We start from the raw sequence: 13995 nt of genomic DNA on the forward strand, positions 1-13995 counted from the left end.
GAAGTGTCATCTGTGGTAGGCTAGACACATAAAACTTTTGCTTGCTGACAGCAGTCTTTGGATATACTGACTCCTATTTCATCTGTGTGGCAGAGACACTGGATCCAGACCATGAAACCGCATACTCCATACCTGAACTGTGCCTGGCACAAAAGAGACTTCAACATACGGCTGCTAAAGGGTAAGGGGTAATCTTATATGCTCACTTCTGATCTCTCACACCCCTTTGTCACTAGCAGTGTTAGATTAATTGCATGGTTTACTCCAGTATCCAGCAGATGTTACAGAACAGCTTAACTGAGAAAAAAAAGCAGAAAACATTATGGCAAGCATTAAACTTCTTGTCTGCTTAAGACTTCATAATGGTTTGGTTTCCAAGACATTACCAGATGAATTACTCTGGGGTGCAGACGGTACACTGCCTTGAGCACAAAAGATGAGACTTTGCTGGAACAGATTCCATGAGTGCACACTGTAATTCAAACAAGTGCATTTGTTCAGTTGCACTTTTTCATCTAATAATACGGATTGAGGAAAGGGCATATTGATTAGGAATGCAAGGAATCAACTCATTGTTTCAGGCCTCAGTACACCTGAAAACTTTAAAAACCCCTCCTGTAACCCTACTTTCTGGTTTGAGTTGAAACATTAGCATGCACAGAGATAGAGTGTAGGAATAAGATGAGCCGGCGGGGAAGGCGACCAGCCTGGATGAGCAATCAGCTCCTGAAGGAATTGGGGGAAAAGAAGAGGGTGTATCACCTTTGGAAGGAGGGGAAGGCTTCTCCTGACGTGTTTAAGGAGGTAGCCAGATTATGCAGGAGAAAAATTAGAGAGGCTAAGGCCCAGCTAGAACTTAGGCTGACCACTTCCATGAAGGATAATAAAAAGCACTTTTATAAAATTATCAATTCTAAAAAGAAGGGCAAGAAGAGCCTCCACTCCTGACTGGATCAGGAGGGGAACACTATAACTGATGACGAAGAAAAGGCTGAGGTCCTGAATGCCTTCTTTGCCTCAATTTTCAACAGTGAGGAAGGAGGAGGAGGCAAGTGGCCTCTTGAACTGGGGGATGGGGTCAGGGAGTGGTGTGTTCCCCTGGAAATTCATGAAGAATTAGTTCAGGACCTGCTGAGCCACCTGGACATCCACAAGTCCATGGGACCAGATGGGATCCATCCCAGGGTGCTGAGAGAGCTGGCAGATGAGCTGGCCAAGCTGCTCTCCATCATTTTCCGGCAGTCCTGGCTCACTGGAGAGGTCCCAGGAGACTGGAAAATGGCCAAAGTGATTCCCCATCCACAAGAAGGGTCGGATGGAGGAACCTGGGAACTACAGACCTGTCACCCTGACCTCAGTGCCAGGGAAACTGATGGAACAGGTTATCTTGGGGGTGATAAGAGCGCACCTGAGGGATGGCAAAGGGCTCAGGTCCAGCCAGCATGGATTTAGGAAGGGCAGATCCTGCCTCTGCAACCTGATCTCCTTCTATGATCAGGTGACCCGCTTGGTGGATGTGGGAAGGCCTGTGGATGTGGTCTATCTGGACTTCAGCAAGGCCTTTGACACTGTCCCCCACAGCAAACTGCTGGCTAAGCTGTCAGCCCGTGGCTTGGATGGCAACACTCTGTGCTGGGTTAGGAACTGGCTGGAGGGCCGAGCCCAGAGAGTGGTGGTGAATGGTGCCACATCCAGCTGGCGGCTGTCACTAGTGGTGTCCCTCAGGGATCAGTGCTGGGCCCCATCCTCTTTAACATCTTCATAGATGATCTGGATGAAGGCATGGAGTCAGTCATCAGCAATTTTCCAGATGACACTAAGCTGGAGGCAGATGTGGCTGGGTTGGAGGGCAGAAGGGCTCTGCAGTGGGATCTTGACCACCTGGACAGATGGGCAGAGTCCAATGGGATGGCATTCAATAGCTCCAAGTGCAGGGTGCTGCACTTTGGCCACAACAACCCCATGCAGAGATACAGGCTGGGGTCGGAGTGGCTGGAGAGCAGCCAAACAGAGAGGGATCTGGGGGTGCTGATTGATACCCACCTGAACATGAGCCAGAAGTGTGCCCAGGTGGCCAAGAGAGCCAGTGGCATCCTGGCCTGCGTCAGGAATGGTGTGGTCAGCAGGAGCAGGGAGGTCATTCTGCCCCTGTACTCTGCACTGGTTACACCACACCTTGAGTACTGTGTTCAGTTCTGGGGCCCCCAGTTTAGAAGGGACATTGAGATGCTTGAGTGTGTCCAGACAAGGGCGATGAGGCTGGTGAGAGATCTCGAGCACAAGTCCTACGAGGAGAGGCTGAGGGAGCTGGGATTGTTTAGCCTGGAGAAGAGGAGGCTCAGGGGTGACCTTATTGCTGTCTACAACTACCTGAAGGGTGGTTGTGGCCAGGAGGAGGTTGCTCTCTTCTCTCAGGTGGCCAGCGCCAGAACGAGAGGACACAGCCTCAGGCTGTGCCAGGGGAGATTTAGGCTCGAGGTGAGGGGAAAGTTCTTCACTGAGAGAGTCATTAGATACTGGAATGGGCTGCCCGGGGAGGTGGTGGAGTCGCCATCCCTGGAGCTGTTCAAGGCAGGATTGGACGTGGCACTTGGTGCCATGGTCTAGCCTTGAGCTCCGTGGTAAAGGGTTGGACTTGATGATCTATGAGGTCTCTTCCAACCTTGATGACACTGTGATACTACTGTGATAATAAAACTTTTAGTAAAAAGGCAAACTTTCATTTAGGCTATACTTTCTCCAAGCAGAAAATAAAAATAGATACATGCTTTATTTCCCCATGACTACAGTAAAAGGGACCACAGAATAGCACAAAACTATCCTGTAGAGACTTACATTTACCCACAATCAAAATAAGGCCTTCTTGAAGTAAAGCATTGATTTTTCTGTGGGTAAACACATTCCCACTTAAGTGCACTTGCAATTTCCTCTTCAAGTAATACTGTTCTAAACTGGCCCACTAATGGTAATTCTGTCTTCTTTCTATCTAGCATAACCAGTAAGAGTAGTTTGGAGGGACAACATAGAGATGGCTTTTCAACATGAAAAATCATGACAGAAATACACTTTTGATGGATTTGATCTTCTTGTATGTTTCCCAACAACTCTTTTGAAAATAAATCCTGGAAGTTAAGAGTCTTAGACATGTCTGAAAAACAGCTTTCATATCAGACAAAATGTGCTGCTCTATTGCATGTTCTTTCCCTAAGTTTAACTAATAAACCAAGACTGACCTGTCTAAAAGGCAGCTTAGATATAATCACTAAAACCGGCATAGATTGTGCTGAATTTAATGCCCAATTGTGTTACTGCAGCAATATAAACACAGTGATCAAACCCCACAATTTACAAGAGATGGGGCAATACAAACAACACAAGAATGTAGTATCTAATAGTTTAAATTACCACTTTGCTGAGCACAAACCCATATTAAAAGTAACTAATGGCCTTGCCTTGGAAATCTAATACTTAGAACTAATAACTCAGCGACTCCACCTTTCTGGACTAAATGTCAGATGACATGGCATAATAAACAATTGTAACTATTAAAGCAAATAGGCAAATGAACAAAGCTCCTAACAACTAGCTCCAGTTACCTGTCAGTAGCTTATAGGGTAGGAAATTTGGAGAAGAGAGTAAATCAGCTGTGCCTCTGGACTGACAGTGCCCTGTAACAGGCTAATTTCTAACTGGGCTTTGGACAGAACATATTTTGACCATACGTGTTACAAGGACAACATTCCAGCCATTAAGCTACTTTCATACTAAGCACACTTGATCATCTAAAGCACCTGACCTAGTCAGGACTGAGACCTGTTCTCCAGACCCTTCACTAGCTTTGTTGCTCTTCTACAGACCTTCTCCAGAGCCTCAATGTCCTTTCTATAGTAAAGGCCCCAAACCGGAACACAGCACCTAAGGTATGGCCTGACCACCAGTGCTGAGTTACAAGGGCACAATCACATCCCTGGTCCTGACATGGTTGGATGCTGTTGGTCTTCTTGGCCACCAGAGCACCCTGATGGCTCATGATCTGTCAATCAACACCCTCAGTTCTTTGGCGGGCAGCTTTCCACCCACCCTCCTCCAAGCCCTGTGTATTGCAGAGAGTTGACTTTTGTGACACAAGTACAGTACCTAGCACTTGATCTTGCTGAATCTCATACAACTGACCTTAGCCCTTTGATCCAGCCTGTTCAGGAGCCTCTGTAGAGCATTCCTACTCTCCAGTAGATCAATACTCCTTCCCAGCTTAGTGTCACCTGCAAACTTACTGGTGGTGCACTCAATTTCTTAATCCAGATCACTGATAAAAGTATTGAAGAGAACTGGCCCCAGTGCTAAGCCCTGGGGAACAATATTCAAATGGTCCTACATGGCCTCCACTCATGCCCTTACAAATACAGTCTCTCCTTCCAGTCATTTTATTTTCGTTGTACTGAACAGGTTGCCATGAGGCACTAGGCATTATGTTAAAAAGCTGTAATCAGTTGAATTCAGAGTCTCAAGGCTAAATCACTGAATCATAGAATCAACCAGGTTGGAAGAGACCTCCAAGATCATCCAGTCCAACCTACCACACAGTCCCGACCAATCAACTAGACCATGGCACTAAGTGCCTCATCCAGTCTTTTCTTGAACACGTCCCCTTTACCTAATAAATTACATGCACTCTCTACTACTTTCTCTTAAATGACCTCAAGCTACTACAATTTTTTAATCTTCACTATTTCTTAGATGAGACCAGTATTACGCCAAACATCAAAATATAGGAGTTGTATTGGTGATGACTGGCACAGCTCTCTAAGCAGGCCTTTTTTTAATGAGTTCTGTTTTGTTACCATGTTGATGCAGAAGACAGTACCTGATAAAAAGGATATCAGTTGATGAGGTCATCATAGCAGACTCTCATCCATCATCTTACATGGATTCTTCAGCCTATTTCAAAGGAAAGCAAGCACTCATGAGGATTTTGGAAACCTGCTCTACAGAAAATCTATCTGTTTGAATGTCATGGATAGGTTAAACAGGCTTCTCCCAGCTCATGCTCCAGTTCTACTGGTAAGAGAAGGATAATAATTTGCAATTCTGCCTTAAAAAGTGACCTCATACTTGCATTTGAGTGATTGTACAGCAACATATAGCAAAACTCAAGACTATCTAAAGCAAACACACCAGAAGCAAAGTTCTGCTATCTCCAAATGCAAGGCTTGACCTTTATAACTTTGAGCTGTAACTACACAATCAAATAAAAGTTCACAACTCTATTATGGGTGACAGAAGTCTTTTGCTTAAGACATCTATATGTGTTCAAGGCCAGGTTGAATGGGCCCCTGACCAATCTGGTGTACCAGGAGGTAGGTGTCCCCACTCATGGCAGGGGGTTGGAACTAGGTGATCTTTAAAGTCCCTTCCAACACAAACCATTCTATGATTCCATGAAACCCCTCAAATTAAAAAAAAAAAGGAAAAAAAAAAAAAGAGAGAGAGAGAAAAACTACCTAGATAAGCAAGGAAAAAATTTTTTTGCTAATTCCTGTGCCCTCAGGACACCAAGAGAGTTAAATCATGTATCCCCTCTGCTGTTCACTAGACAGCCCAGACACGTTTTTTAGCAGCACATTGTGTTCTCTCCCCCCATTGCCACAGACAAGACAGTGGATAAGCAGAGGGGTTTCTGCCTAAGCATTTCTGTTGCAAGAAAAGGTTTCTTAAAAATAGTGTCATATCAAGATTTTATTCATGGATTACAGTGGAATGCAATCAGTATTCCACATACTTTACATTACATTTTAGGACTCTCATTCCCTACATACCCAGCAGAAGCACACTGCCCCTGCAGTCACCCTTATTTAGTGATACTGCAGAAACCACTAAATTGCTACCTCAAAGCACTAGAAAAAGATAGGTAAGAAAGTAGGTAGAAGGCAGACACTTAAATCTGCAAGCATAATCATCTGTACAACCAAAGAGGGATTTTCCTTCTTTAGAATTATTTTAAGGCCATTAATTAGTCAAATTGTATTTGGTGACTTATCAGTATAATAAACCAAAAAGAAATCAGATTATAAGAACTATTATAATAGTGAAAGACCTCGTTTTCAAATGACCCTTCTCTTTGCTATAACCACAGAATTCTTATCAAAACAAATCACACTGTCTCATGTGTAAAATACCTGCCTCATTGAGTTGAGAACAGCAGATGAAAGAAGCATAATGAATAAATCATTTGTTCAAGGCAACACAGCAAGTCAACTGCAGACCAAGGAAGAAAACCACAGCTGTCTCATTTGGACTTACCATCTGTTTCTATAGCTAGACTTCAAACACACTCTTGAAGGACAGTCCTGGCACCTTCAAGGGAAATAAGGGGGGGAAGGGAAATAAGGGGGGGAAGGGAAATAAGGGGGGGGAAGGGAAATAAGGGGGGGGAAGGGAAATAAGGGGGGGGAAGGGAAACAAGGGGAGGGAAAGGGAAATAAGGGGGGGGAAGGGAAATGGAAATAAATAAAACCAAACCACTCACCAGAGGAAAAAAAAAAACACTTATCAAGTTAACAACTGGACTCTCTTTGCAGCTAAAATAACACCTCTAAAAAAGCAAAGATGGCTCAAACCAAGGAGTGGAGATGAGCTGAAAAAGCCCAGAAGCCAGAACAGCACTTCTTCATCACTTCTTAAAACACTCTTTAACATTTTTTTTAAAAAATGGTAACTAACACAAAGAAAACCTTACTATTTTATCATCACAGAAATTTGATGAAGACTACTCAGAAGTTACTTCTCTTCACCAACTCACCAAACCACAGGAGTTTGCAGACCAAAAAGGTACTCTTAGCAATCAATTGTGCAAGTACTTGTTTTCCTTTAATGTGGCGTGTCTGGCTGACAAGTGAAGGACTTTTTAAACAGCAGTTCCTAAACTGGTCAGTCCAGCCTACAGCTGTCCTGGTTGTCCTGGACCTAAATACTGATTCTGGGGGAAAAAACAAACAAACAAACAAACAAACCAACCTAAAAACTAAGACATCTTTCTTGCAGACAATGCAAGGAATTAAAAATTAAGGAGACGGGACAGAATTGCCAACACTGCTTTCTCTTTTTCTTTCTCTTTTATCAGATGACATACTAAGCTGTCCTCTTGCCCATCATCACTAACGGAAAAGCACTGTTTAAGTGGGAAATATCTTAAAAATTCACCCTGTTCAATTTTGCTCCTAAGACCTATGACAGGAGACTTTGGATTGGAGGGAAATTCCAGACTCACGCAAATGCTGTCCTACCAAATAAACTGCCTGCAGTTCAAACCAGAACCCTGCTCTGTTAACATTACAGTCAATCTTATCCGGAAAAAGATCATATGCCAGTTTTGTTATAAAAACACTTTAGCAGTCCTGCAGAACACTATATACAGTACTAGGTTAAACTGAAACTTGTTTTGTGGTCAGACAGGTATTAAAAAATTTAAAATTTCTATTTCCTAAAATTATTTTCCATTTCATCTCCTACTCTAATGTCCAAATTGTGAACAGAAAAATAGGTGTGGGACTAACTGCACCATAGCAGATGATTTTTTTTTTTTTTTCCAAATTGAGGCTTTCAGACACAGAAGTGCCTGTTTCGGTTAAAGAATGCAGGAAACACAGTAATTTCTACATTTTAAGCAACAACGTAACAAGCAAGGAGCAGAGGGTGGAATCGTGCTCTTCCCTACCAAAGTCTGCCCATTACCTTCTGAACCATAGCTACTGAATGAAAATACTTTCTTCCCTCCTCCTCAGTCACAGTAAAAGCAAAGATTTCAAAGCAAAGATTTCACTGCTGCAGAAATTTCTCTTACAGAGCATTTTTAGTTTATTATTTTAACTTGATGTATCACCAAAGTAATTAAAACTGACACACCAGACAAAGCAATGGCGCATCTCAAGGGTTCACTTTGTAACATCTTGTGGTTTGGGACCTAGAAGAGAAACTTCAGTTGCTTCACCCTTTCAATACAGGGATGTTGTGGCACAGCAGAAAAATCCTGCTGCATAAATTGCAACCCAAGGGTGCACTCGTAATAAATAACTTTTACCTCTTGCAGTATGTTCTTACATAACAGCTGAGTGTATTACATTTTACAATAAAACACTGTTACTGATTTGAATTCCTTGTTAGTGATAAGATTCTGGCACAAATCTCTACAAAGGCAACAGTGCATTTAGGAAGTAAGCTTTAGGAAATTTGCAACTCTCAAGGTCTCCAAATCAGGTTATTGTGTAGTCAGGAGTACTGGACTAAGAGTCACTCATTCGTGAGTCCACTTTTAATTTTCCAGGAAACCATCAATCTCCCCCACAACTTACTCACTTCACTGTTAGAAACAGGTGTTTGAAGTTCACAGCTGCTGTCAGCCTATAGCAGTTAATGTTTCACTCCAGCAGCTATTCTGACACAATTCCATGCAGAAAGAAGTACCTCTGTGATCATCTAACGTCTAATCTTCTAGCCAAGATCATTACAAGGCAGGCTGTTAGAACTACTGGTAATGACTGTTTTCAGGATGTAATTACCTCCCAGGGCATCAAGGGTTAGCTCTGGACCAGCCACTAAATGAGTGACAGATACGATACTCTCTATTAAGCCCTCTCCCTCCCAAGGAGGAAAAGGGAAAAAAGGAGAAAGACTTATGGAATGAATAAGAAAATGAAAATTAATGAAAATAATAACAAAATTAATTATATACATACATATATCTATATAAAGATATATAAAAACAATATCAAACTCAACCCCCCTGATGACAATTACATCACGTTCACCTCTGATGCTGTGGCAGAAGTCCCAGTCTGGACTCAGCAGCAGCTGGGAAGCAGATTTTTGCACTGGATTGAGGAACTCGTGGATCAGCATGAAAAAGCAGAATGGACAGAGACCTCCCATACACTGGCCACTGAAGAAGAGGCCTGACCCTTGTGATCCCTCAGCTTTACACTGAACATGGATTGGAATCCCTTGTTAGTTTAGGGTCACATAGCCTGGTCACTCCTCCCTGCAGGTACGGCCTTTTACTCTGCAACCCCCAACACAGGGTACACAAGATTTAGCAATGACTTTGGTCTGTACACCAGTTCTCAGTAGTAACTAGAAACGCTGGGCATTATCACTGCTAGAAGAAGACAGAGTCTGCAAGAATATGCTGTGAAATGCTGAAAGGACAGGTACTTAGAACAGACTGAGCTAGTAAAGTAAAATAACTGCGCAGAATTAGTTCTGTTCTGACTCAAAATCAGAACACAGAAGAAACCAAGATAATCTGAAACACTGACATCTGTGTGTGCAAACCAATACAAACAAACAAGATGGTGTACTCATTACTTCTGTTGTCAAACCATGCTGATGTCAATACTCTGTCCTCATTCCGCATGTTCACAAAAAGTTAATTGCAACTACACTTGACAATAATGATTAGTTCTAAAGACATACTGTTTATGTGCTACTAACTTAAAAAAAAAATCTAAAGGACAATAAATAATTGTATCTCTAGTACACTAAACCAATTTCCTAGAAACAAACCACTGCACAATCTTGCTTCCAGCAGTAACTTTCCAAACCACTATCCAGTTTCAATGATGTTTTAGAGAGCAGTTAAAATCTCAGAATAAACACTGTCCTCCAGACTTCACAAAATTAGCAGCTGGACAGGGATAAAAACAAGCCCACTGACCTCACTGAGGAAAAACCCAATCACTCAGCACATGTGGAGCTGACAATTAGTTACAGTACATCCTCTGCTTTACCTTCTGAAAACTGCAGCCGACATGAGAAGGTGGAGAATCAAGTGAGTCAGAAACCACTTTTCATAAACTACTAAGTTTATTAATTTTTTTTTAATTATAAATACACCTAGCACAGGTCCTCACCTCTAGGCAATTCTGCATCTCTACACAATTAGCAGCCTTTCTACAGCTGTGCCACATTGTTCAAGACATTTATTACAAGTAGATTGCCATGATTAAATAAAAGGGATTTGTCAGCAACATGAGTTTTCATAACATCACAACAGCAGTTGCCTTCTACTCAATGTGAGAAGAAATAGTCTGTTACTCGTCATGAGGATGATATAGGATGGCCTACAGAATCACTGTATGCATACACTGCATATTTGCAGCCTATTACACAACTGAGGCTGATTTGTATCTGGCATCAGCTCTGCAAGAGAGAACACAGAACAGTCAGAAATCTCTAGTTAAATTGGCACTGCCCTTAGCCTTTTAGTTGTTTCCAGACCTTAAAAAAGTCTGACAGAGACCGGATCTGATCCAAACTGTCAGCATCACTTGAAAAGCTAACAAACAGATTTTTTTTCCTCAGAGTTATCATCACAAGAAATCAACAAGATCAGATCACCCAAGCCTAAACATATTACCTCAGGTGATGAAAATAGGTTCTGCTCCCAAACTAATAGCCGTGTTCTTTTGGTCATTCCCATGTCCCAGCACCAGCTCTACTCTGATGAGTCAGTTTAAGGTAGAAAAGCGGGCAAAAAATAGTCATTTCCCCTCCCTGTCACTCTTGGAGAAAGGGAAGGGGATTTGACCTTTAGTCAACATTGATTTCCCAAGCTGAAAGAGTCCTAAGCCCAAACAGGAGAGAAATTGAGCTAATTCTTAGAGTAAGAGCTATCAGACTAACCTGGATGTGTGGTAAAACTTCACCTAAGCTAAACACCATTCTAGCCTTCTTGAAGGCTTGCTCCCAAAAGTAATTTGACTCACACAGATCTCTCAAAGCACATGTAGCATGAAACATTTCCTCTGCAGCTGAGGGTAAACAACGTTGGGTGGAGCTTTCCCTATCACATTTATTGGAATCTGTGATTCAGGCCTCGAGGGTTTTCACGGCTGAAAAAAGAAATACAGTGATGCTTACACTCCTGCCAGAAGTAAAGAAATGCTGTCCAGCAAGAAAACTAAGTGAGTCTCTCTCTCTTGGAATCTAGACTAGCATTTTGGTTTCTTATTTTACCGCACAGGCAATCCTAACAAGGCCAGCACTGTCTGATTACAAGTGAGACAGCATTAGGAACCTTTTATCTCCTGTCACTGTGGAGATGCCTTCATGACTACTACTTTATTGGCAGCCAAGATGACCTTTTTACAGATGAACAATAATGCTACTTTGTTGATTACAATTGATTGTAAGCAGATGAGAACATTACCAACACCAACAACTAACACAAAAATTATGAGAGCACAGTAACATGGAAACTCCCATGGAAAGCAAAGCAGCCCTTGTAGGGTATTTTGGAAGGGTCTCTTGTAGGTTTCCTGGTAGACTATGACCTCCACATTTTATCCATGGAAGATACTCAATAAAAATCAATCTTTGCTCCTTGTCCCTGAAAGTGTTCTTTCACTCATAAAGCTTTCAGTTACACAAATAAGGGGAGAAGAGTGTGGTTGGAAGAAAATTCCAAGATCATCCAGTTCAATCTACCACCCAGCCCTATCCAATCAACTAGACCATGGCACTAAGTGCCTTGTTCAATCTTTTCTTGAACACCTCCAGGGATAGTGACCTGGGCAGCCCATTCCAATGGCAAATCACTCTCTCTGTGAAGAACTTCATCCCAGTATCAGCACAACTGGCACAACCTGAGACTGTGACTCCTTGTTCTGTTGCTAGTTGCCTGAGAGAAGAGACCAACCCCCACCTGGCTACAACCTTCCTTCAGGTAGTTGTAGACAGCAATGAGGTCCCCCCTGAGCCTCCTCTTCTCCAGGTTAAACAACCCCAACTCCCTCAGCCTGTCCTCATAGTGCTAGTTGCTGATCCCCATCTGAAAGAAAACTATCGTAATTTGTTAGGGTAGGTAGAATCCAGTAGCCCAAGAGAGATGAGGTAGCCACTGCTCCATGCCTCCAGGTTCAACCAGTAGACAGGCTGAGTGTGTGTTTCCAGCAGGCACACATGCGCACAGATACATGCACAGCACATACACACAGAACTAGATCAACACATGCAGGGGACACAGAGTGGTCACATTAATGCCAACATTGTTGCCTTTTCTTTTCTTTTTTTTGTTTGCTGATAAAAGAAAATTTCTTCAGTTTCTCCAGTAACAGCTAAAAGACTAAATTATTGCTTAATCTCCCTTTGAAATATTAGTGTTTTTTGTCAACATTGAGACACTTCATGGATTACCTTTGGAATCACAGTGGAAGGAAAATAAAGAATGACTGGGAGTGCAGTTCTGTTCTCCAGTGTGAAGACCAAATAAAACTGTTTAACAGGGAATCAGATGCAGCTTTGCAACGCTAAGCTGCTTTTCATGTTGGTTTAATAGATCAAAGGACTCAACTCACCTGATTAAAAACAGTGTTGTTTCATTTAATGCAACAGAGCCATGTATGCATGCACCACATTGAAATTTTGTCATGAGGTTTTTACTGCTAAGAGTGTGTCAAATCAAAGGTGAGATGAATTAGCATTTAGTTCTAAACTGAACTATCAAAATCGTGTCCACACATTAAAATCACGTTCTTGATGGTAAAGCTTTTGGATCAGACTCCAATGCCTTTGTCATTACTGTACAGACATTCTTAATGTGATTATTCTAGCTGTATCCTAGATATAAATATGATATAATATATTCTCAATTGATGCCTCCACTGAACCCATTTCAGTTCAGCATACGTAATTAATCTCTCCCTATACACTTCCAGCCATGCATCAAGATCTTGCTCACCACACTACTTATTTCTATTCTATTCAGTTAAGTCTACTGAAGCCAGATTTTTTTCTGATATTATGACCATCTCAAAAAAGAAATTCTACTTCCTTTTTAAGTCTAACATCGTGTCAATTTAAAAAAAAAAAAAGAGAAACAAATTTGCTTCTGCTTTGCACACCATGTAATGACTAGTAAATGTGTCTTAGGACCTTTTGTGATAGATCTCATTTCAGGAGAACTCAGTAATCCTTCTAGTACAAGTTTCAGCAACCTTTCATTACACAAAATTTCAAATAGATATTCTGATCTTCCTGACACTACATCTTAACACTACATGCTAATTACAATTTAGCCTACACCACTTTGATAAATGACTTTAAAAAAAAAAAAAGGCAATGGTAGAAATCATACATATTTTAAATGTGGAGAGGAATACAAACAGATACAGCAAACAAAAGCAACAGAAATGCAATATATCTGTCTTTAAATCAAGAACTGAAACCAATTCAATGACACACCAAAAATATCTGCAGCAAAATCCACACACTAAATCTCTCACAGACTTCCGGATTCACTGTTCAGTCTTTCAAACACAAAATCATCCTCCCCACAATTTTATTCATAATCAGCTGCTCTGGAGAGCTCTGGGTGTAGATAATTTATGAGAATACCATGATATTACCAGAGCATTAGTGGCAGAACGAGAAGAATAACCACAGGAGCAACAGTATATTAATAGGACCCTAACTGCCGAAGTCGTCCTGAAGCTCGCGAAATAAACTTATCTGAATAAAACTTCCAGTCTGCCACATTACCACAGGTCCTCTAAAGCATCAACATAAGATTTTGTTAACAAAATACTTTCTAAGTTCAAGAGCATCCAGAAGTTCCTTTGCAGCTTACGTCACATATTCCTGAGATGCGACATTTAAACTTTTGAACCAGAAGAAATCTGGGTTGGATATCAGAAGAAACTTCTTCACTGAAAGGGTTTCTCAAACACTGGAACAGGCTCCTAGGGATGTGAATTCCGATCCCTGGTGGTTTTTGAAAGACACAGAGATGCGGTAGCTAAGGAGCATGGTTTAACATCAGACCTGGTAGTTAGATAACAGACAAATTTGATGATCTTTAAGGTCTTTTTCAAACTAAATGATTTCTTACACTTTTTTTCATCCAGGCTGAATTACAGCACATCCCCTAGGTTTCTCTGAATGACTCAGTGACCAAATCACTTTGGTTCACATACAGATTTAGCAATCGTCAAAGATTCATAA

The 13995-nt window shown here is 41.7% G+C and overlaps 1 protein-coding gene across 1 annotated transcript in view; it reads right to left on the bottom strand.

The window, feature by feature from the left end:
- The window catches only part of MOB3B (MOB kinase activator 3B), a 105268-nt gene that overhangs the window by 82578 nt on the left and 8695 nt on the right, over positions 1-13995 (bottom strand). The window lies entirely within an intron of this gene.

The sequence above is a fragment of the Pogoniulus pusillus genome, chromosome Z (genome assembly GCF_015220805.1).
Source record: "Pogoniulus pusillus isolate bPogPus1 chromosome Z, bPogPus1.pri, whole genome shotgun sequence".
Classification (NCBI taxonomy): Eukaryota; Metazoa; Chordata; class Aves; order Piciformes; family Lybiidae; genus Pogoniulus; species Pogoniulus pusillus.